The 19,922-nt window shown below is 39.8% G+C and overlaps 1 protein-coding gene across 1 annotated transcript in view; it reads left to right on the forward strand.

The window, feature by feature from the left end:
- The first annotated feature begins 1,494 nt into the window (after positions 1 to 1,494).
- Positions 1,495 to 19,922, forward strand: part of lingo3a (leucine rich repeat and Ig domain containing 3a) — a 54,421-nt gene continuing 35,993 nt past the window's right edge. The window contains exon 1 of the mRNA XM_037674780.1: positions 1,495 to 1,874. The gene's annotated coding sequence lies outside the window, so the exon portion shown is untranslated. The remainder of the gene's footprint in view (positions 1,875 to 19,922) is intronic.

A 19,922-nucleotide genomic window follows, 5' to 3' on the forward strand; every position in this document is an offset into this window, starting at 1 on the left:
CCTCATGAGGGTTCCACTCCTCCCAAAGTGGCTGAGGCCCCTGTAGTGGCTAAGTCCCTGAAGTGGCTAAGTCCCCTGAAGCAGCTATGCCTCCCCCTACCCCGGAGGTCTCGACGGTGGCTGTAGTTCCTGAGGTCTCAATGACAGCAACAGCCTCCCTGGTCTCAAAGACAGCTGCAAGCCTGCTGGTTCCTGTGCCTGCTGCAGGTCTGCTGCTTCCTGCACCTGCTGCAGAGCCCCTGGTTCCTCTGCCTCTCCTCCCCATGCTGGATGGTTGTCTGTGTCTTTCATGGTGTCTATCATCATTGGTTCTCCACCTGAACTGATGCTACATGTTGGACGGTCTCCCAGCCGCCCACCCGAACTGATGCCACGTGTTAGACGGTCTTCCGGCTGTCTGCCAGAGCTTCTCCTTGGCAATGGATGGTTCCGATCATCTACCTGAATGGTTTAGTGTTTACCTTTATTGTGTCTAATTCCCAGGCTCAATCCTGTTGGGATTTGTTTTATTTGCTTGTGTTCCCCATGTGCCCTCCATGCTTTGGTCCCCCCCTTGGGGAGTCAGAGGATGTCTTGTGGGGGTGGGGGTGGGGGGTGGGGTGGGGGTGGATACTGTGAAGATAGTGCCCCCTTGTGGTGTGTCTTGGTCCTGCTCCTCTTGAAAACAGTCTTGGTTCCTACACCTGTTATCCGTCACAGGTGCCTGAACTTGTCTTGTTAGTATTTTTGTATTTAAGTCTGCGTCTGAGTGTTTCTTGTTGTCTGGACATTGTTTGGTGATGTGTCGTTTGGCTCCTCGTGTTTCTCTACGGATTTCTTGGATAAGTGAGTTTTGTTGCCACAACAGTTATTTTGTTTATTTAATTAAAGTGTTTTCATTTTAGCTCATGGGTCTCCGAGTCATGCCTGCATTTGGGTTCAACCACTGCACCAGAATGTGACATTGCTATTCAAGTGGAGAGCAATGCTTTCCTTTGAGGAATGCTGCTTTCATTAAACCCCTTTTCCAGGTTTAATTATTTTTTTAGAAACAATAGGCCTATGTTAACGTGTTTGTTAAAATTCCAAACTAGACTGAAGAGACAAAAATATTGACGTTGACAGAGGAAAATACAGCTTTTCCAACCTTCAAATCGCATTTTCTGTTTAAAATGAATGCTTTGGCAAACGAGTATATTGTTTATGCTTCTCAAAATGTATCTTATTTCAATCATTTTAATTCAGTTGCTAATCTGTGGTCCTTAGATTATTTATTTAACATCAACATATTAGTTTAATGTTGCTATAAATGTTTGTCAATAAGCTTCCCATTTTACCATCTACATGTTCTCCCAAGGAAAACTAAAGTGGGCGGAATATTTGGAGGTGGAAATCTTCCACGGGACTTGAACGCAGCATGTAGCATCCTAAGAGAGAGAGAGAGGGAGAGGAAGCTCCAATGAAGAGCAGTCGGATCTTCTTTCAAACACACCACGCTCCACATCCCTCACACACATGCAAGCCGATAACCCAAGCAGCATCAGCCCTCACCGCCGCCGCCGCGGGTGGCAGCCCTCACCGCCTCCCCCCAACACAAAGCAAGGAGACAGCTGTCGAAAGAGGAGCTCTTGCTGCCTTCTCTGCACAAGACAGACACCAGAGAGTGGAGAACTGGGGACCTCGTTTCCGAAACGGTGGATCAGCATAGATAGAAAGAAGTAGTGAGAGCACTCCAGTCCAGCTGCTGCTGCTGCTGGAGGAAGAGGAGGAGGAGGGAGGAAGCTGCGTTCGGATGGAGAAGAGGAGCAACACAACCAGAAGAAACGGCCACAAGTGAGCAGAGTGCCTGCAGGCTTGTAGATGTGCAGAAGGCACAGTGCAAGTTCAAGTCCTGGGTGAGTCCATTTTTCCTCCTTTATGCAAAAAGCGCGTGTGGTGTTGAATTTTTTTTGCTCCCTTTTGTGAATTATACCTTCCACCCACCTAACTATGAAATCCATCCCATGCAGGGACACCAGCTCACCCCCTCAGCTGCTCCTCACCCCGTCATGGTGCAGTCCCGACTGATCGATTTGCTCTTTAACTCTTATGGACACCAGCTCTCCTTATCTGTCTCTGTGCTTTTTAATTCTTGTAGCTGATTCTGTTCATACGTGTGTGTTTGAGCCTTTGGTGAGCAGGTTTCAATTAGGATTTAATGATGTAAACACTTGGTGGGAGAGATAAGGCAGCCTTTGATTGATCCCTGCAGTTATTTCAGTGGGACCACATGGCGTTTCTCAACCTTTGCTCAGACCTCCACTGGCTCTGCTCCTGATTGTATCAGTGTGCATGCACAGTTTTTCAGTGCAGCATCCATGGACTCTGATGATTAACCTAAAGTGGGCTTTAATTTCATGCCTTGTTTGTCACAGACCTGACACTGCACTCAGAACAAGGCATGTGCAATTCAAGACGCAACTTTCTGTTATATAAGTACAGCATTTTCATTATTTAGTGGCTTTTTCCTGGTGCATACAAAGTAGATATAAAATGTCTAACAAGTGCACCAGAAAACTACTTCCTCCATGTTTTTGTACCCAGACTTTTACAGCTCTGTACATATCAGCCACTGATCTTCTCAAAGGTTTCTGCAGTGCCATGTTAAAATATACTAATTAGTTAAAACAATCAAAGGAAACGATATCTGCACATTTTGTTTCTCATATTAATGGTTACTATGTTCTTACATCAAAAGTTTGTAAGCAAAATTTGTGAACGGCTGCCAAATACCATGAGTTTGTTTACCTACAATAATAGCTGAAGCAACTGAAGATGTAGATGTTCATAGAAAAGCCATTTGGGATGCAGTTAAAAATCTTTGATGCAGTAAACTTACAGATTTAGCAGTTTAGCAAAAGCTGATCTGGACTGAACTCTGATGGCGCTCTGGCATCCTGCTTGATCCCTAATATTTATTCTTGACAGCTGTCTTGATCTTTGTCCTTTCTTTTATGTTTAGAGACAAATTCGTTACATGTCAATCGCTTGTCCAGTTCCACTGTATTTGTTTACCTACACCAGGGGTCTGCAACATTTTTGATCAAAGAGCCATTTCTGGCCCTTCACTCATTAAATTAAAAAGAGCTTGAAGACGCAAAACCTGCTACAACTGTTCTGATCAACTTGCGGCCCTTGGGCCACTTTGAGTTAGTTGGATGGGGCTTTTCTGACCAATGGGGGTGACATTTTAAAAATAATACTCAGTAATTGATTTCAACATTTATTGATGTTTTTACATTTTGGGACAAAAAATAATTATGATGTAAAGAAGAAAAACTTATAGATTCTACCTTTAAATGAAAATGAAAACACTGAACTCTGCAGGACTATGTGGCCTTTTATGTGAGGTGATATTAAGTATTGCTCTTTGAAATGATGAAGCAAAAATAGTGTCTTTCAAACATTTTCAGAAAATTGACAAAAATAACAAAACTAAAACTAGTCTTTTTTGTTGTTGGTATAAAAACCAAAGTAATTAGATTTCCTTCAAGTTTTGGTCAAAGCTTCCTAGATGAGGGACTAAAGAGCTGCATGTGGCCCCAGAGCCACAGGTTGCAGACCCCTGACCTACACAAACAATGGCCAGTCTAACGTAGGTCAATCACATGACTGACGCTGTTTTTTGACAAGCTCATCCAACTGCTTTGTTTACATGGAATGCCTACCTGCATTCTAGAAATGCATATCAATACACCTGGGAAACATCTGGAGTAACCTCTTTAAAACTGCACCATTTGCCATAGTTCAGGACCCAACATTTATGTATTTTTATCATTTGCAGTGAGTACCATTAATTGACCAGCATTTAACTGATAATGAAAGCATGAAGATCCACATATGTGGTACATTTTAAAATGACCAACCGAACTGCTGAATTTCACCATTTCCACCATGATGCCTGCTTCTTGTACGCTGCTGTGACAGAAGAGTTGCTGCTCATTCAGTTAGTCGTCTTGGACTTTTATCTTGAGACGTTTTTACAGGGAAGTGAAGTAAGCAAAAAAAAAACCTTTGGAAAAATAATGTCTATATTTCATATAGGCCAAAGGCTTTTCAGTTGGTAAAGCTTGTTTTTAAGTTGTTCAGTTAATGTCGTTTTTTATTTTTCCTTTTTTATTTTTATTTTTTTTAAGAAATACCATTACAAGTGCTGGGTAAATTAAAAGTTTGTTAAAAAAGGCTTATATAGGGGTTAACGTTTTTGTTTTTACTTCTTATATATATAAAAAAAAACAACCTTTGAGTTTTATAATAGTTTTGCTCACATTTCAGGATAAAAGTAAAAACATAAGTTGTCTGAAATTTACTTTTAACCATATTTGACCTCTAGTATGATTTGTTGCAGTGGCCGTTTTGAGCTGGGTTGACTCCACATCTAATGATTACTATCAGAAAGTTTCATTAAAGTCCGTCCAGTGCAGGCAGGCAGACAAACACGCACATAAGCAATTACACAATTGGTTATCTTTCATCTTGGCAGGTGATAAAAATGTAAATTTTGCAAACGTTGCAAGTCAAACTGAGTTCTAAAAGAAAAGAAAACGCCCCAGGAGAACTGCACGTGGGATTGCTTGGGATTGCAAAATATTTCCTGGATAATTAGGCAGACTGAATTGTGGAGCAATGGTTTATATTTCACACACACACCAGCAAATGCATGCCCTTCAAGTGGCGTTTAAGGAAACACAATTATCTGTGCATCCTTACAAAACTTCACTGAAATGTGTTGAAAATAATCGGTTGTGAAAAGCTGCCCATTCAGTTTAGAATGAATGGATCATGCTCCTGCGGCAAAATGATAACCATTTTAATAGTGGAGGCAAAAAAAAAAAAGTATTTAATTAAATACAAACAAGTTTTGGAGGCAAAAATCAGACAAGACCCTTTTTTGTTCTCTTGAAAATATAAAAGATAAATAATGATCTTGCTCCAACTGATAGAATGTGTCAGCTTTAACATTTAGCCTTTTGGAAATCAGATGACTGCCACTGTGTGCGTCCTCTTCTCGTCTGTGCTGCTGTATTCCTGCTTACTTGTCAAGAACGGCTATAGTCCAAACATCACGAGGATAAAAAAAAAAGTAGTGAAGCAAAAACAATTATTCAAAAGCGCTTAATGGTACCCGAGGTGCCACTTAGCCTCCTTGTTTGACAGATTGATGTGTCAGTAATGAAATATGTGCTGACGGGTCTGTGTCCCTCGGAGTGTGTCGTTGAATCAGGCCTGTTAGTCTTGTCCATTACGATGCCCACGCTTACCTTTTCATTTTCAGCCTTTCTGCTGCACATAAAGCTGCTGTCCCACCTGTGTAGTGACATTACTTCAGCTTAGCACCGCCGATACCCAGACAAGCTCATTGTTTTCAGTTGCGGAGTATTTATGAGGGCGGTAAAACAGAGATGCATCTGCTGTCAGCAAGATAGAGGCATTGCAGCTTTTTGAGGGACGGGGGAGAGCAAATGGAGGGTGCGGAAGGAGGGATACAGTGGTGGAGGAGTGCATTTGGGGGCTTCAGTACCTGCAGGCATGCTGATACGTCATCTGCTACTGGAAGTCCAGCTGGAACAATGGTGGTGCTGTGTGCACATCCTGACTGTCCTCCCACTCACTGACTGGTGTAATGCCATTTCAGATGTGGCTGGAGCCTCAGTGCAGGGCTCAGGGAACATCTGGGTCTTACACTTGTTTACAGCTCCAAATGTGATTGACATTTGTGGTGACAGAGACAAATGGCTGACCTTGTTTGAAAAGGTAGTTTTCAAACTTTTATGGTTTCAATTACAAAGTTTTAAAATAACATTCATCTTATGTTTAGTCAGCATTTGCCAGCAAAGATTTAAGTGACAAAAGAGTTACATGATACCCAAAAATGGCATTACAAAGTGAACATTTTTTTCAATGTATTTGGAAATAAGAAAATGGGAATGAGATGATTTTGTGAAGTGCATTTGCATAATGAACAATGAACAAATTATATTTAATCATTCATCCAATAATCTCATTATTCTTTGTATGTATCCATTTATTCATCAACTTTTACTATTTTAGCTGTTTATAAATGACTTTAGGCACATTTAAAATGCTTTTACATGTAACTCCTGACAGATGTAAAAACTGCTGATAGTATTTTCTTGGTTTCTAGAAGAAAAACTTTACCTGGTGACCTTAGTGGTTGAAAGTTTAAGCACATCTCTAAATGATGCTTAGAAAAACAAGTGTTGGATGTTAATTGAGAGGAAACAATTTTTTTTATTCAAAATGATGCTACAACATCTTACAGTGGAAAGTGTGCTGAGGTGCATGACAAATTAGCAAGGCAGTGTAGAAACACAGTGCTGCATAGTGCAGTTTGTCATTACAGAGCTATTTATTTCTCTGAATCTAACAGCGCCATAAGCAACTAGAGCTTTTATTGTGGTATTTGAAACCAAACTGACTCAAAGCAGAGGTATTAAATTAGAAATTGACCAATTCAGGTTTTCAAAGCAGATGAAGAGATTTTTGGTAATTAGAGTAGCTGATGACCAATTTATGTCATCATTTTGTCTGTTTAGATGACAGCTTAAAATTTTACATTGCAGTAAATTGCCTTTGAGTTAGTGATTTTAGCCCTCTGCCCAACGAGGATAATTATGTTCACACTTGTACTCCAGTTTATTAAAGGCTTGCAAGTTGGCAGCTCTGATCAGATTTTTTTCTCTACAAGTAACATTACTATTAAAACAATTAAAGCCCCATCTACATAATTCTCTATATTTATTTATTTTATTATATATTTTTCCCTATCCTTTTAAAATAATTCAGATTACTCCAACAAAATGGCAAAACATCCATGCTGCATCTCTATGTTGCAGGAGTGTCATTAGATCAGTCTCTTTATTACATCATGCTCGTATTATTGGGCACACAACTTATTTTGGGGAAATATTTCTGGTGGTACATAAATACTGTGAATGTTCCAACATGATCTCATTGTTTTCTAACAATGACAATAATTGATATGATTGATAGTGAAAGAGCCCAAAACAATTACATCTTTTTTAACTTTATGTAAAAAAAAAAAAAAAAAAAAAAAAATTATTTTCACTTATTAACCATTTCAGCACTCAAAGTTGAACTTTTATGATGTCTGACTTATTTATTATAATGACGAGGCTTGAAGGTGGTTAAGCAGCTGGAACTGAACCTGGAGGTGAATTCAGGAGAAAAACATCTCCCCATTACCATGAAGGGCTTCCTTGTGTTACCTGTAGAGACTCTGAAGCTCTTGGGAAGCACCATCTCCTAAAACTTGAAGTGATCGAACAACATCTCCTCTATCCTTAAGAAGGTCCTGTAGAAGGTATAGTCCATGCAACAAGTGAGGAAGTTTGGTCTGTCATGGGATCTGCTGATGTAGTTCAACAGAGCAGTTGATGAATCAGGATCAAAGGTCAAGAACGAACTGCAACAGACCGTAAAGACGGCAGGAATTCATTATTGCTCCTGACCCACCTTCCAGGTCTTGTACACCTCAAGAATGAAGAACTAGACTTAAAGAAAGACTTTGACAGACTTTGAAAGACTAGACTTTGACCCCTCAAACCCTGGATTTTGGTCTTTTTAACTTCTTCTTTCTGTCCTTTTGAGTTTTCTGTAGGGCCTTATTTTCAGTTTAAAAGTATTTTTTGTTACAATTATTTTAGCAAGTCACAACAGAAGTCATCTCAGGGCTCCGAACAAAAACATTCATATATAAAAATAATAATTTAACACTATGAATCTGAGGAGCAGGCTGCTTTGAGTTTAACTTCATCACAGAACTCTCATCTTAAGCAAGCATGAAGGCGACAGTGGAAAGGAAAAACTCCCTCATGAGGAAGAAACCTTTAGCAGAACCAGGCTCAGGACAAATGGCCATCTGCTTCCACTGGCTGGGTTTGAGAGGAACAGGAAGGAGGAACAGATACACAATGGCAGGTTGAGAATCACATGTCAAGATAGAAATAATTTCAAATGAAAACTATTCAATTTTAGCAATTCATTTAAGAAAATTAGGTCAATTTGTTCTCCAGTAGTCTAAGCCTATAGCAGCATAACAAGCCAACCCTAACTATAGGATTTATCAAAAAGGAAAGTCTTAAGCCCAGTCTTAAAACTGGACAATGTGTCAGCATTACGGACAGAAACTGGAAGTTGGTTCTACAAGAGAGGAGCCTGAAAACTGAAAGATCTTCCTCCCATTCTGCTTTTGGAAACTCTAGGAACCATGAGTAAGCCTGCAGTTTGAGAGTGAAATGCTCTGAGGAAAATATTGAACCACAAGATCTCGACTATAAGATGGAGCTAGGTTGTTGAGAGCTTTGTAGTTAGATGTAAGATTTTGAATTCAATACTGGATTTGACAGGGAGCCAATGGACAGAAGCTAAAACTGGAGAGATATGGTCTCTCCCACTAACTCCAGTTAAGACTCTGGCAGCAGCATTTTGGATTAACTGAATACTTTTTAAAGAAGTATTTGGACATCCAGATAATAAACCATTGCAATAGTTCAGGCTAGACATGGCAAGTGCATGAACCAGTTTTTCTGCAACATTTTTAGATAAGATGTTTGGAAGTATCTCATTCTTAGTCGTTCTGTTTTCCTGGCATTTTTAATTTTAAGTTTGCTATGTTCCCCACTTATTGTTGCCCTCATTGCCCTATTGTTGTACTGGTCACACACACCTCTTAGCAATCTGTAATCATCCTACCTGTTCTCAATTGCTAATGACACAGCCCAGTATAAAGCTCTGTGGTTCTTCTCATTTTCTGACAGAATCTCATATGTACAGTATGTTTTATATCTTTCCAACATCTTTCAACCCATCACTAGACGAAACAAGCTTGTTTAACCCCAAGATAAGTCCTGTGGGACTCCACTGGACAGACTGGAGAACACCTGAGCAAGATAGTAGGTGATGAAGAGAGAAGAGAGCTGAGGTTTTTTACTCTTTGAGTGCTACATTTTTTATGATTTCCAGGTCTCTGGATGAAAGAATACGTGATGAGATGGTTGTAGAGTTACATAAGTTGTAAACGGCAGCAGCAAAGACATCTCCTGAGTGTAGGTGAGAGTGTAAACACTGAAGAGGAGATCAGAGATCAGAAAGCATCTTTTACTTTTTGCGTGGAGTTGGTTGGTTGGCTCAGTGCCTCCAAAGAGGCTGTTAATAAAAACCCTTGATTCCTAAACGTTGCTCCACCTCAATTTACAAATCAAAATGTCAGACAAACAGACAGTTAGCCCAAAAGACTGTAAAATTTACACCTCCAGTGTTCGTGAGTGGAAACTGAGTGCAGTAGAGCAATTGGTGTCCAACACTGAGATGATTTATCAGATAAAAAGCGTGCTCCGGGGAGTTTAAATATTCTTGTCAAGATCTTCGCCTTGTTTCATTTTATGTATACTTATTGCTACTGACAGCTTGAAATGCAGCAACTGGACAGTCATAAAACAACATTGTTCAATATGGATCGACCATCCGGGCTGAGATTGCTGAAGAAAACAGAGTTCATGACTCATGCCAGGGCCCTCCCCTGGACCTGTTATATCTTTTTGTGTGTTTATTTTTTTCGTATTTGTGTCAGTGTTGGTCGTGTTTTAGTTTCTCCTGTCTTCCTGTGTCATTTCTCATCTCTCCCTCTGTCAGTCATTTCAGTACTTTTCCTCCGTCTGCTACTTTCACCTGGTCCCAATCCTAATCACCTCAGGTGTTCGTCATATTGTCTCGTTAGTGTCCCTATAAGTTCAGTCTCTTTGCTTCCTCGTTGTCTGTGGAATGTGCTTCCCATTGCCGTCATGCTCTGTTTTCCTGTTCTCTCCCTGATCCTTTGATTTTATAAGTTTGCTGCCATGTCAGTCTCTTGATTTTCTTGTTTAATAAATTAATGTATTTATTTTTATCCCTGAGCTCCCCGTGTCTGTCTGTACTTGGGTTCAATAACGCTGAACATGTTAGGACCACAGCATCCACAGCAGCTTCAGACAAAATTCACAAACAGTTTAGGTTTGTCACTGCTAAAACAGGGATGGATTTCAAGAATTGTTAGTCAAATAAAGTAAACATTGCATTATTATGTGTAGTAGACAAGTAATAGACTGACAAAATGTATGAAATATGCTGCTAAATCGCAACTCTAACCCCGTGGTTCCCAACACTGGTCCTTGAGGAATGCCATCCTGCATGTTTTAGCAGTTTCCCTGCTCCAACACACTTGATTCAGCAATTTAATTACTTTCTCAAGTTCTGCTAAAGTCTGTTAATCACCCACTCATTGCAATCAGGTGTGGTGAAGCAGGGACACAACTAAAACATGCAGGATGGCGTTCCCCAAGGAACAGGGCTGGGAACCACTGTTCTAACCTAACCTTAAAAGCCAAACATGCATTATTTGTTATGCTGAAATAATAATTGAACCTTTCAGTGAAAGTCATGAGTCTTGGGCTCTGCTTTGTCACTTGTAGTTCTTTTCAGTTGCAGTGGTGTCCAAGCAGCATCCGTTCAGGGTGAACTACAGACTAAAAGGAGAAAACATACAGTACCAGCCCAAATGACTTCATTCTGTATTATTTCTGCCATTTCCCAGCAACAACCAATATTGTCTTCCCCAAAATATAAAGCAATACCACAATAAGGCTTGATCCTAGACAAAGAGGCGCTCTGTATTGTAGTTTAATTTGGTTTGATGTTACCTCATCTCGGCTCAGTGCTTTTTGATATGTATTAAACTCTGAACATTGGAAGTTTGTTTCCAACATCACACACATGCACACCGACGCACACACAAAATCAACTATTATTTTCCTTCTTAAAATAAAAGAAAGAAAAAGAACGGACACGTAGCTTGTAAGAGATGCCGGCTTTCTAACATGTTCCATCTTAAAAACACCGATTCACTCTACGGAAAAGCAAACCCACAGATGACTTTAATTTTGAATGATTATCAGTCAATTCGTCTCTGTTAAAATGCAGATCTGCAGCAGCTGAGCCACTCGGTCATGGTTTACTGTGCTGTGAAAAGCCAGCTGCGTCCTGCGCCTTGACTCAGGTTACAAATTACTTTCATACAACGAGCCGTGCACACGAGATGAAGCTTTATCAGCTCTCTTTAATTATGCAACTATGAGCAAGATAAGATTAACTCATGACACCGTGTGACAGAGTGTTTCTGCTGTCAGGCCACTTGTGGAAAAAGTCACTTTGTGTCTCATTTTTCTTCTCATTGTTCCTTTGTTGCATTTACAAAAGAAGTTGTCAATTAAATTAGGACACAACTTTTTAATCAAATGTCTTAGCGGTCTCTTTTTATAGATCAGCCCCCTCAGTCCAACTAGATGTGTTTTGGTCAATCCCAATTAACCCCATGAAAGGGTATTAAACTGAATTAAGAAATCATTTTTCAAATGGGTGCTGTCATGGACGACAGCTTAATCTTTGAACGTTAACTTTTGTTGCGTTGTAAGATTAATCTGTTGTGGTGTCATTTTAAACACCTCCTTCTTTTCCTCTGGTTTCTTTCATTAGCAAGTTGGTCTTTGAACCCATTGAAGTTACCTAAAAATGCCAACGAACTGTCTAAATTCTCATTTTAGTTCACTGCCTGCATTGCTCCTCTTCGTTTGCTCTGTGGACACGCACTGTCGCACCGTCACACAAACACTGAAGCACACATTTATCTGCTTCGCAGCCACTGAACATAAATCAGATAATCAGTTGATCCCATCACTTTCTTGGAGTGGAGATCAGTGGAACAGGGAGGAACGACTGAACTAGGCAGTCACGCTGATCTTTCTTTTTATCTATTACTTCAAATGATTTCTAAAGGCATATCAGCTTTTGTTGTACTTTCAACAGTGTCACAGCCATTTGTGAAATAGTCCTAAAAATTACCTACAAAACTTTCTTTCTTCTCTCAACGGATTTTGTAAAACTTTCACTAGAGCAGTGAACTCTGAACTCATGAATGGATGTTATTTAGTTTTTCACTTACAGGAGTCCCTCGATTATCGCATGGTTACATTCTACACACCCCTGCAATAGGTATATATACATACATACAGGTTAATGTGCACATGCTGCCGCTCCAGGAAGGACACCACATGCAAGGCTGACAGTTAGTCCACTATCTTGGCCCAGTCTGGATCAGCACTACGTGACCTGAACCAGGCTGAACCCCATCGCAGTTTGTACCCTGCAGGTCCCAGGATCTGGGTCACACTGAGTCTGGATCAACTGCAGCCCAAGTACTCACCAGTTAAGATACTACAACTTGAAAGATGAGTTCAGCTTCAGGATTATTTGCAACTTTCCAGACAGTTTTCATTCAACCTTTATTTAGACAGATAAATCCCATTGAGCCTCGAGGACTCATTTACAAGAGAGACGTGATTTCAACAAAGAATGATGACAACAGTGGACAACAGCGATAACAATAAACAGTTATAAAAAGTCATAATTAAGTTCTTTGAGCTTAATAGATTGCGTAGATTTGAGTTGCAAAACTTTCCCTCCATTTCAGCTAAAAGCAGTGGCCAGAATCGCTGTTGGCTTTTGGGTAATGTAGTTCTTTTTGACCTGCGTTACAATGTAGGGCAGGCTTATTGAAAGAAAACTACAAAAGGGCAGTGCTTGTCCGAAGTTTTTTTGTTAACGTTTTATCTCGTACTGTCCCAATCATGTGCGTAATATTAAAGTTGACAATCTTTGAAAAACTGCGAAAGAGTGAGTCCGCGAATGTCGAACTGTGAAGTAGTGAGGGACTACTGTATTTATTGTTACAGTTTGGTTAGATTCAGGCTTGCAAACTACTTGACCAGGAGTGTGAAACATTGTGACATAATGGGTAACGAGTAACAACATACCTAAAAATAGCTACTACATCACTTTGAATGTCATTCATAAAAATTTTGCTACCAAGTTTTTGTCTGTTTGTTGCAGATGAGTTGAACTTTTGTAGTGCAGCTTCTGTTGTGTAGCTGTATAACTTGCTTTGTAGTAATATTTGTTGCCCAGGAGGGGTGCGCGTAACACGTCTAGATGCAATCAGTAACTATAACTTGCTGGAGTTATGAACAAGAATATTCTGTCAGCAACAACAAGTGAGTGTGTCACTGTCTGAAAGAGCAGAAGAAGCAGAGCAGAGCAGACTGGTATTTGTAGAGAACCTGGGATGCAAATGACAACTGTGTAACTCGTAACAATCCTACTTTCCTCTGTGAATGCTACAAACCCACCACTGATTAGGACTTCAGCACCGCTGGAAAATTTGCAGCATGGTGTGTCCCTCAGTAAGACCAATATGTTGATAGGACTGTTTCCACCAAAATAAGTTTTACATGTGACATGATGATTATGTAACGCTACAAACCTTTTCTTGTTTGAGCCATTATGCATTAATTTATTCTTGAATAACATGACACATGGGAATAGAAAAAATATTGCATGTTGCATCTTTAAACTAAAAAATAAAACCTAAAGGGATATGCTTCTAATCTAATAAAATGCCCTAATATTTCATGCTGTTTTATGCATCCTATGTATCCCTCTCTATACCTTGCATAAATGCTAGGTTGAGGTCAATTATTATTTTGGAGTTGATTTTAATTTGACTGAGCGTAAAGATTTAAGGTGTTGTTTTATCTTTCCAATCTGACTTCAAGAAACAACATAGCACAATGAATGCTTCACTAAAGGTTTTTAATGATGTTGAAACATTGGACGCTAAGGATTACTGTGTTGCGCTTTACGTAGACCTGTCCAAAGCCTTTGATACTGTAGATCATGACATCTTACGCTACAAGCTCTCAGATCACACTGTTGGTTGGTTCTCAAACTATCTCTCAGGTCAGAGGCAATGTGTTCAATGTAATGGTACTTCATCTAGCACCTAACAGTCACTAATGGTATTCCACAAGGCTCAGTTTTAGGACCCACTCTTTTTACAATTTATATAAATAATGTAGGTCAAAACGTTCTTGATGCATCCTTGCATCTCTATGCCAATGACACTGTTGTTTATTGCCGAGCTAACACATTTGCCACGATTTTCCAGCTTCTCCAGTCTGCATTTGATATCATTCAGTCAGATTTATTCCATCTCAAACTGGTGCTAAATTCATTCATTCAACCTTTATTTTAGTGGTTAGTCCCACTGAGTCTCGGGACTCATTTACAAGAGACACCTGAAAAATGCTGACAAATAAATGCTGATAAAACCAAAGGGCTGTTGTTTTCAAAGAGAAAGTTGGTGCTAGCAACTCTTCCTATATCTTATCCGTACTTGGTGTCCTATTGAGTTTGTAGATTCTTTCAAATACTTGGTAATTTTGGTTGATGCATAATTTTGCTCCACCACATGTACCACATGTGGTGTGAATGACAATAAAGAATCTGTGACTCTGACTCTGATCTCTCTTTTAAACCACATATTGAAAACTGGATAAAGAAGCTGAAATTAAAATGGGGTTTCTTTTTTAGAAATAGATCTTGCTTAACTCTGAATGCCAGAAAACGCCTTGTAACCGCTACCGTCCTACTGGCCATTAACTATGGTGACATTATTTACATGAATGTCCCGCCTGCTCCTTGCAGATGTTGGATGATGTCTACCATGGTGCATTAAGATTCATAACTGGCTGTAACTACCCATCACTGCACATATTCACTGGTCAGTTGGTCATCTACACGTAGGCTCTCACACTGGTTCATTTTCATCTATAAATCACTCCTTGTCTGCTATATCGCCTCCTACTTGTCATGTTGTCAGTGCAGTTACAACATGCACTCTCAGGCCATCATTACCTGCAGCGTTCCCTTAGTGCGGACTGAACTTGGCAAAAAGGCCTTTCCTTACTCAGCTCCTGCAACCTGGAACACCTTGCAACAGAAAGTTGTCCACCTTAATTTCTTTAGGGGACTTTAAACATTTTATAATGTCAATAGAAACATCAAAGCAAACATGTTCTTGTTTCTAGTATTTTTCCTTGTTTTATGACCCCTTGATTTATTGTTTTATACACTACTTTATTTTAACTGCATTTTTATTGTACTTAATTGTTGTCTATATATGTTGTCTATCTAAAACACATCTTTCTTGTAAATGAGTCCTCTTGGCTCAATGAGACTAAACTGTATAAATAAAGGTTGAATGAAAAAAACAAAAAAACAATCTCAAAAGGTGTGAACACAACCATCATGTATTCCCTTGTGTGTGTTTCTTTACCTGTCTGTTAGCATAATAGCTCATCAACAGTTTGACAGATTTTGATGAAACTCTCTGATAGTTATTACTGTAGGTACATGCTTGCCCGATTAATTTTTGACTTCAGTCCAACTCATCATTGTTTAATGCTAATCAATCTTAGAAAACACTACAATGCGTATAACTGTCATTAATAAGATTATTGAGCTAAAATTGGGTGTAGTAGTATCTTAGGCTTGTTCCTATCATATAACTTGAGCACTAACAGGCCACGTAAGATCTTTGTTTAAAACTTTGGCTTTGAGGTGGAGGGTGATACACATTTCATCAAGCAATGCTAATTGTAACCTTTTAGGGAAGAGAAAGCAGAAGCACTTGTTTTATTTCACTAACAGAAAGGCTTTTAAAAATGAAAAATAAATTCCTTTACAGCAAGCTGATCTATCACTATCAATTTTCATCAAATCTGTTTTAAATGGTTGAGTCTCTTTGACAAAATGGTAATGATGCCATTTTAGTTTGTGGGTGCACTTTCTGAAATATCAGACATGCAGCCTCAAAACGAAGATGAGGATTTTTTTTTTCCTTCAGCCTGTCATTTGAAAAGGCGTCAAAGCTTGGAAGAGCATCCCTCCCTTCCTTTTGTCTCCGCCTGATTTGATCTAATAAATCTGCAGCTGGATGTGTCCATGTCTAACCATGACAGATGGGAGTGATGAGATTGTTCAGAACACGCTGCTTCCTCTTCCTCTCTCGTCTCTTTTGCCTCGCATCTCGCTCTCTTTCTCTTCAGGAGCAGACGGATTCTGTTTGCCTGTCAGAAGCGCTTGATCAGAAGTAGGCTCGGCTTTGAACTGAGTCACAGCTGTGGTGAGTTTTTCTTCTGTTGTTTCGGCCGACGCTCGCTGTGCAGAGGCTTTGCTCACAGAAAAGCTGGAACACTCTGAGCTCGCTCCATTTTTTATTTTTTTTTTTAGTGTGGAGGAGGATTGCACACTGCTGCTGGGAAGTATACAGAGTTCTGTTTGCCAAAATAGATCACAACCTTTAGATCTATGTGGTTATAAATATCCCTTCATGCCATGCAGACACATATACACTAACATTTAATCCCCGCCTGGTACATTTTCTCAGTTTGACAGGTGCTCTTTCTCATCGGCGCTGTTTGCCACAGTCTGAGGTGAAGAGAACAAGCTGCTCCTGGACATCAGGAGAATGCTGTGAATTTATAATGAAAGCCATGAGACAGAGTCAGATAGACACTATTACCATGAGGCTTGCCATCTCATGCCACTAGATGAAATTTTTCTTATTATTTTATTTGTTCCTCTTATAAACAGAATAAAACCCATATTGATCATAGTGTTGGATCAATCCTCCTGCATGGCAGCACATGGTCAGAGCTCCCCCTCCTTCTGTCCCTTTCAGTTTTCAACAATAAAAGGATTTTCTCGTCATCCTCCCACCGTTGTCTCTTTCAGATCTTTCAGCTGAGCATGTCAGAGTAAAAACTTTCAAAAGAGCCCATACATAATTTGTATGCTGTGTGTGGTCTGTGTGCATGGATGGGACATTTGATCACTAAAGGCAATGGCAGATAATAAAGTTTTTGCCTTTGTCTGAGCTTTGCTGTGTGCTTGTCTGTTACCAAAACATCTCATGAACCACAAGATGAATTTTAATAAAACACGTAGAAAGTATTAATTGAATGTACATCTACAACTGATAAACCTCTGGTAACAGCTGTTCAAGATATCTGCCACAGCTAAATTATCTTAAAAACACAAAAATGTCTGTAGCCCAGTGGATTTTACAGATATTAACCTAAAGTTTGGTGTGGTTGTAGCTGAGACTGATCTCTAACACATATTCTGCACACAACTTATCAAAGTTTTTTTTATTTATTATTGCCATTAACTACCATATTTTCTGCCGTAAAAGTCGCACCGCCCTACAAGTCGCATCAGTACGAATATGTCTAATAAAGTGGAAAAATATATAAATGCATCGCTTGGCCGTATATGTTGCATCTGTTATGCGTTACCGCTGATGCGTTGCGTTTGTTATGTGTCACCGCTGTCAACACAGAAATGTGGGCCGGTCTTTGCCAAAAATTGATTGGCTGCCAAATGGCGGCCGCGGGGGCGTGCACGGGGGACTTTAACAAGAATTTAACAAGCTTAACACTTAAAAACAATTATTTGTTTCCTTGAAATGATAGCAAAGGTGTGTCTCAGTCTAACTTTTGCTTAATAAATGCACTTTGACTGTCAAATCAGCTGCATTTTCAAAAGATGATACGCGGAAACATGACAGTGCAGAGGGCGACTCGCTGTCCATTTCGTCAAAATGTAACAATTATTTATTTGCTTGACTTTATAGTAAAGGTGTGTCTCATTTGAAGTTTTCCTTAATAAATACATTTCAATGGTCAAATTGTCTGCATTTCACCGGGATGGCACAGTGAAATGAAGCTGATTTGATGGTTGCTCCAGGCAATTAATAGCCACTTTTACTTATTACATGATACAATGACATGCCATACAACTTTAATGCCATGTAGTGGCTGATAATGGTAGTGTTCAATATTTTCAGTCAGAATGAATGAAAATGGTCATATCTCTGCCAAAAATTAGTTTATAAATTTGGGAAAAATCTGTAAAAACATTGCTTCGGTGTATAAGTCACAGGGCATGCAATTTATGCAAAAAAAAGTGACTTATAGGGTGAAAAACACGGTACTTGGAGTCAATTTTTTTTGTTAACGAAATATCTCATGATTCACTGGGTGGATTTTAATGAATCTTCTAAGACATAATTACTGGGTGTACGACTGCAGTCTGTGGCAGCTGTGGCTGAGTTGTTAGAGCGGGTGTCCTCCAATAAGAGAGTTAGGGGTTCGATTCCACCAGCAGTCCCATGCAGGAGTGTCCCTGAGCAAGACACTGAACCCCTCACTGCCTCTGATGTGTGTCCCGGTGTATGAATGTGATAAAGCTCTGATTAGTTTTTGTATATAGATCTAGTAGAGTCCTGTATGAATGGGTAAATGACGGCACAGATTGTGTTGTAAAGCACTTTTGAGTATCTTGATAAGATAGAAGGGCGCTATATAAGTACACTACAGACAGTTCGTCAATTTTTAGAGTCAGTCCAATTTAAACTAGTTGTCACAGTCAACTGACCTTAGAAAACAACCAAAATACTTTTAATTGAGTCACTTTAACAGATATTGAACTAAATTTTGTAGCTGAGAGTAAACCATAATCTCTGAGGATGACATTTCGAGATATTTCATGATATTGTGCATAACGTTATTTTCAAGCAGCAAGTTGGTGAGCGATATGCATTCCTTCATTTAATGCAGATCTATAGTTCTTTAATGTGGTTCAGTGTAACTCATTCTGTTTCATCCTGGAACGGCCTGTGCTGAGTTCCTCCATGTTGTCAGAACATATTGGAGTTTAATACACAACATTGGCCCAGTTTGTCAGTGCTCAGAGCTTAACCTTGATACTTTAAAAAGGCCCTTTAATGAGCCACGCATTGTTAGTGCCTCAGGATGTATTGTTGATAGTGTTCTCCTTTAGGAGCCCTGACTGCTCATCCTCTGTGCATGCTTCGCGGACGTTTGCTCCTTTCGGCTTGAGTCTATGTTTTCTCTAATTTCTCCGCCCCGAGATTCAAGATGACTCTGTCCACTCGTCTTCTTTCTGGGAGGCCTTTAGGGAGAGCAGCTGAGTCCTTCTCCTCCTTCTCTTCACAGTCTGTCTCCTCTTGCTCCTCCTCCCTCCACCTTCCTTCTGTTTTCCATCACTAAGCTGAGAGGAGATGAAAACCTGTGACATTAGGTCAACTCCTTGCTTCATCTCAGGGTGTGTGTTTTTGGTACATTATATGAGTTTGCTGCTTCGTCGTCAGCATGCGCGTGCTCTTTCAGGCATTTCTATTAGTCGGGGCAGCTGCAGCAGTGAACGCATTGATGAAATCCCTCTTGTCGTGAGATTTACTTTAGAGAGATAACAGAGCGTGGCTGTCAACCAGCTCTACATATCTCTCACGGTTACAGTCCACTCTCTTCTGAAGCGCACAATGTTTGAAAAAAATCTCCCTGAAGCTCCCCTTTCTTCCATAAGTCTGTCATCATGGATCTTTAACCAGCTCACCGTTCTACTTTGTTTCTCATCGATCATTCTGCAACTTCTCTTTGCGATTTTATTTCTTCCAGCTGAAGGCTTTCCTGTTTCTTTTTCAGATTTTGTTGACTCTGTTTTTCTGTTTTGTTGTGGTCAGCACCTTCATTCGCGTCTCTTCTCTGGCCCCCTACCCCCGTCTTCAAACACTCAACTTCATGCCTTCTCTATTAAAAAAGATGCTTGCTGTTGCATTAGCTAATCTCTCAGAAGACGTGGCACAGATACAGATTCTGCTACTTTCTCTGCTTTAGCTCAAAGCTGTAATATGAGCTTCTTTTCAGGAAAAACATTGTTTTGCTATTTAATTGGCACAATTTGAGAAAGGAGGGACAAAAAAGGGAATTAAAGGTCTAGCATTCATTTAAAGGATGCTTATAACCCACCACCTGCTTTATGACAAAAAGACAGCGTTATAGCCGTTTTGGTTCAACCTCAAAAATAAGGTGACATATCTGTGACACGTGACCCTCAGAGTATCTGTT

The sequence above is a fragment of the Nematolebias whitei genome, chromosome 3, assembly GCF_014905685.2.
Source record: "Nematolebias whitei isolate Nwh7 chromosome 3, NemWhi1, whole genome shotgun sequence".
NCBI lineage: Eukaryota > Metazoa > Chordata > Actinopteri > Cyprinodontiformes > Rivulidae > Nematolebias > Nematolebias whitei.